The sequence below is a fragment of the Castor canadensis genome, chromosome 10 (assembly GCF_047511655.1).
Source record: "Castor canadensis chromosome 10, mCasCan1.hap1v2, whole genome shotgun sequence".
In the NCBI taxonomy this organism is placed as follows: Eukaryota; Metazoa; Chordata; class Mammalia; order Rodentia; family Castoridae; genus Castor; species Castor canadensis.
In genome coordinates, this window is record NC_133395.1 from 58986913 (window position 1) to 58992912 (window position 6000).

The window sequence follows — 6000 nt, forward strand, 5'->3', positions numbered from 1 at the left end:
AAGTTCCCCGAGGTCAGGGATATTCCTTTCATTCACTGGTGTAGTCTTAAGTGCTTGGAACTCTGCCCTGCCCTGATTATATATATATTATATATATATATATATACATATATATATATATAAATATATATATATATAATATATATATGTATATATATTATATATATACGTATATATATATATTAATATATATATATATTATATATATATAATTTTTTTTGCAGTACTGGGGTTTGAATTCAGGGGGCTACACCTTGAGCCAGTCCACCAGCCCTATTTTTGTAATGGGGTTTTTTTTTCAAGATATGGTCTCGAGAACTATTTGCCCGTGTTTTTCTCTGCTTCCCGAGTAGTTAGGATCATAAGCATGAGCCACCAGTGAACAACTAAATAATATTTATTGGCTGAATGTGCGAATCATGACTGTCTCTTCCAAAGATCTTCTACCATTCACTAGATGGTGTGGTTTCTAGGGCGTTCCCCACCATTTTGACTGCCCTCTGGGTGTCGGTCTCCTGAGGGCTCCTTAACACTCCTGGCCTACAACAGAGCTGGATCTGGGACCCAAGTGACTATGTAAAGACAAGGGGCACAGTGTTGTGTTAGAACTGTGAACTCTATTGACTCTGTTACAGGATTCTCAGCACCTACTCCAAAAGGGCCAGAAGGGTCTTTTTCCATCTTATTGAGATGTTTGGTTTTCTACAACTAGTTCTACTAATTCTTTATTGAACTGCCAGCCATTTTCTTCTATCCACCCAGATTCATCTCACCTATGGCCTCATTCAAATCACCAGCATAAATGTCAAACCAGAGTACCCTGAGGATGCTGGCTACAGAACCCCCTTTTGCTGATCATCATCCATCAGCAGATGCTGTGGGAAGGGTCTGCTGTTTCCATGGCAGCCACAGTGCAGGGCCCATTAGCTCTCATAGCCAGCCCTGATGTGAGCTATTTACTCGCACAATATAGATGAGGAAATGGGGCTCAGATTTGTAGAAAAACAGAAGCAAATACAGTCTTTATTTACAAGTAGCAAAAAAGTAGATTGAGGGAAAAAAATTGATTTCTTCCTGAGCATCAGAAGCAAACCAACATGGGGAGGAAGAAAATCTTACTTTAAACTTTTGCTGAAAAAAACCCCAAGAAAGTCTTTAAGAAAACAGCTCTTTGATCAGCTGGTTAAGCCAGGTTTTGTAGGTAGGCTCCTCTCTTTGGCTCTCTAAGGCTCCTCCTTTGGAATCTCTGAGGCCCTTCCCTCTCAACCCTTTGACTTATTCCTTTAGGTTTCCTGAGGTTCCTCATCTGCTCCCCTCAAGGCTTTCCCTTTCTCTATAGGGTATCAAAGAAGTCCAGTTGCATACGACTTCCTGTCCAGGAATCCCTGCTGCCTGTTACCTCACCTGTTCCCAGTCTACCACACTGACAAGTCCTAGAATTCTGTCCATCATCAGTATCACACTGTCTGGTCTTTAATTTGCCAAGCCTGCCTTTTCTTCTTCTTTTTATAAATCAGGAGAAGGTTCTTCTGTTTCCATATGTGGCTTCTACTCTATGCTGTAGGTGATTGTATAGTGCTCTGAGTTGCATGTGTCCTATTTAATGTGTGCATCTTGACACCTTGGGCAGAAATCACTATTGTCAACCTTTTACAGTGATAGCACAAAGGATTAAAGAACTCAAGAGACTCCTCTAATATTAGACAAGTAACAAGTGGCCACACTAGGGTATAGACCCAGGCTTCTGTCTCCAAGTATGGAGTTGTCAACTATCATGGGGGCTGACAAACAGAATCTTTGGAGACACATTCCCTTCTTAGGAAATTTCCTTAGGGTTCCCTCCTGGGCAGTGGCTTCACTTGGCCTGTACTACACACACTAGTTAATAAACTTCCTTCATAAGGGCAGTAAACAGGCTGAGAAGAGGGAGAAGAGGCAGCAGTGGGCTTCTGTCTTTTACTGAGAGCTTACTATGTGCTGGGAATAGAATAAGGTATTTTGCCAGAGCTCATAGAAATAACTTAACTGGCCTTAGGCCACAGCTACTAAGTCCTAATTTTGGGATTCCATCCTAGATGTGTCTAATCCCCAAATTTGAATATACCACTCTGCAAAATGTTCAAAATATGTCTTCTTTTTAATCTTTATACCTCAAGTTTTTAGGGATATCTTCAAATATTTAGAGACTTTCATGGCCATTATTTAAAAGAACAAAAAAAATATATCTATATCTATATCTTACTTACTCAAAGGAAATTCACTTGTATGAAAAGATAGCTTCAGTTAAAAGATTACTGGACTAATTTTCAAGAGTCCTTTGGAGAGTCTTCTAATTAACCTTTTTCAAATATTCAAAATTTCAGCAACAAAGTAGGATCTTTGATAATGCTATAACAGATGGCATATTCAATTTCTGACAACTCAATTTTAAACTTCAGTAGAGGGTATTTTTGAGGTACACCTACCTACACCCTCAGTGTGCTAAGATGCCAGTGTTGAATCAACCACAAGTCAATGCATAGGCCACCTCCTGGCAGTGGTGGCAGGAGAAATCCCACTGTCTTGCTAAGCTCTGAATCAAGTATGTGATTTTGAACATGTTCCTTGATTTTGCCACACATGTCTATAGGCTTCTTTTATAATATTAATATTTTGACTTATTTATAATATTAATAAATTGACTTAGAAGATCTCTAGGTTTATTCCTACCCTATGTTTCTAAGATTGACCATTCCTTCATTCAAACCCTTGGGGCTGGTTGTGCTGTGAAATTCAGATATATCAGGCATATTGTAGACATAGAACAAAAAGACTCACTCTATGGTGAGTATTTTTAAGTATTTCTGCAGCAAAGATGAGGTACCCGGGGCTCATGCCTGTAATTCCATCAATTCAGAAGGCAGAGATCAGGAGGTTCGTAGTTCAAAACCGGCCTGGGCAAATAATTCACGAGACCCTATCTTGAAAATACTTAACACAACAAAGGGCTGGGAGAGTGGTTCAAGTGGCAGAGTGCCTGCCTAGAAAGTTCAAATCCTAGTACTGAAAAAAACAAACAGACAAAAAAAAAAAAAAACCATACAAGAAATGGGATAAAGACATTTGCAAGTAGATGGGTGGAACTGGAGAACATCATTCTGAGTGAGGTTAGCCAGGCTCAGAAGACCAAAAATCAAATGTTCTCCCTCATATGTGGTCTTTAGATCTAGGGCAAGTGCAGCAATGTGGTTGGACTTGGGTCACATGACAAGGGGAGAACACATACGGGAGGTATGAGGATAGGTAAGACACTCAAAAAACAAGATAACATTTGTTGCCCTCAATACAGAGAAACTAATGCAGATACTTTTTATTGACAGAGGCCAATAGGAGAAGGGGACCAGGAACTAGAGAAAAGGTTAGTTCTAGAAGAATTAACCTAGAAGGTAACACACATGCACAGGAAATTAATGCGAGTCAACTCCCTGTATAGCTATCCTTATCTCAACTAGCAGAAACCCTTGTTCCTTCCTGTTATTGCTTATACTCTCTCTTTAACAAAATTAGAGATAAGGGCAAAATAGTTTCTTCCGGGTAGTGAGGGGTAAGGAGGGCTAAGGGGGGGGAGAAGGGAGGGGGTGGGGGGAAGGGGGGAAAATAAAATCAGTTGTCTAAAATCCACTATCTCATCATGCTGTTTTAGTTCATCATGACATTTGTCACTCCTGAAGAGATCATTTTCACAGGACTGTTCATTTAGGAAAAGCAATGTTGCTTTCTTGTTCATTATTATATTCCTACCACCTGGAAAAGGGCCTGGCATTTAGTAGAAAGACTAAATGAGTGATTATCTCTCATATGATTGGGTGTTTGGATCATTCACTTGCGGTTCCTAATGGAAATGAACCAGAAGTGCAAGGAGAGGGAAGGAATCTGTAATTTTATTTGACTGATGTGTGTGTATGTGTGTTTGTGTATTTTGTATATATATAAAAATATAAAATCTTGATTGATTCATACACACACACACACAACATATATTACAAACTAGGTAATTTAGCCAAGAACAAAGTTTTCCTATGTTCTTTGGGAAGACACAACAGATAGTTACCCTATATAAACCCCATTTTTCTGAGCAATACTGATGGTTTATCGTAAGAGATTATATTGAGTTGGATAGTTAATGAAGAAACTTTATCATATCATTTGTTATTCTTCCTATAGGCAAGCTCCCCTTGCTCTTTGCCTTTCTTTGAGAAATTGAAATAAAGACTTAAAAGGGAGCATTGCTATAACTTGGACTTTAAGCCACAATGAGACTCTCATTGTTCAGCCTGAACTTGCTGATGTGTTTTCTTCCACAATACTGAATCCAGGAAGGGTGTGCAGTAAAACGGCAATAGGAACAGATGCAGAATTATTCAACATCTCTGGTAAACAGCAGTGGGGATTAAATAGAGCTTTCTTTAATAAGATTAATTCTGAAATACGAAGAGCAGTTTGGCATATCCCCACAGATACAAGGCATTTGTATCTATATAAGATTAAGGGAGCTTTCATACAAAGCAATTTTCTTTTTCAGCATCAAAGAGATGCTTCGAAGGGTTGCTTGAATGAGGCGCCACAACAAATGCAGACAGTGCAAAGCTTCTTTATGGAAAGATGGTTTGCTCAGCCAGGAATTGTATCTGCAGCTTTCACTACCAGGACATGCAGGGAATTGTTCCTAAGATCACAGGATTATGGAAAAGGGGAAATCATAGGTTACGGATCAAGTCGATAAACATCCCAGACAGGTGGTTTCCTGGTGATAACCTTGGATTTCCAGGGATGGACGCTCAGTGCCTTCTGAGGCATGACTCTTGGGCAGCTCTAACAAACAGCAAATAATGACCACAATGCTGGAAATAACTGTGATAGCAAAGATCACACCCACCATTTCTACGTGCCAGGCACTGTACTTAGTACATAACAAATGACCACTAAATCTTCCCTTGGGCTCACAGCCAGCCTTCCCAGATCTGCTCTCTGGAGCTACACACAACAGACTTGCTCTATGGTGAGCTGCAAATATTTGAAAAGAGCTTTTATGTTCTGTATCTGCTGCTTTTTTTTTTCCTGTGCTAAACTTATGTTTAATTTTTTTTGAACCCTACACAGGCATTTACCTAGATTGGTATTAAATTTCATCTTGCTGGTTTTGCTTTACCCTTCCAGACTGCTCAAATATTTGAGAATTCTGATTCTATTATTCACTATTATACAGGCCTTATATAATATGCTTTTGAAAATTATAAGCCTCCAGGTTTCCTCTTATCCTTTTCCTCTTTCTTCTTTCCTTCCACAAATACTCATGTATTTTCATGTGCCAGACACATAAAAACTTTCTTGACATAAAACACCATCAGGCAACCTGTCTGATGTAAGTTTGCATATGGCATACCTATGGATTTCAAAAAGCTTCTTAATTAAGCAGGGAGATAGAAACAGAAATTACAGTATAGTGTTATGTAGTAGATGGAAAAAGAGGAGAGTGTTTTTTTCTCTTTTCTTTTCTTTCTTTTTTTTTCCCCGCTGGAGCACGGATGCTGGGCCTTACACTTGCTAGGTAAACACTCTACCATGAACTACATCCAGCTCAGGAGGAGAGTTTTAACGTGTGTTGAAGAGTAATTATCTGTAAGAGGAAACAATAGGGAGTCAATAGAAAGTCAGTGCCACCCCAGCTCTTGGGGCCTAGAGCTAGCGAGGCACATGGGCTACACCCACTTAATTAAAAGTTAGCCACGAACTGTTTCAGAGAAGCTAATTTTCTGGAGGGGGCTGTGCTGTCACTGCCCAGTGTCGCATCCTTTTCTTTTGCCTCCTATCTGCCTGGCCAGGGGGCTCTTCTCCACATGCTACCTCCCTACAGAGTCAAGTGCAGCTCCTAGATTGGAGGGTCTAAGTTTTCACATGGTAGGTAAAGAGGCAGAGACCATTCTCTGCTGCAATGAAGAGACCAGGGAGGGCAGAATCAGA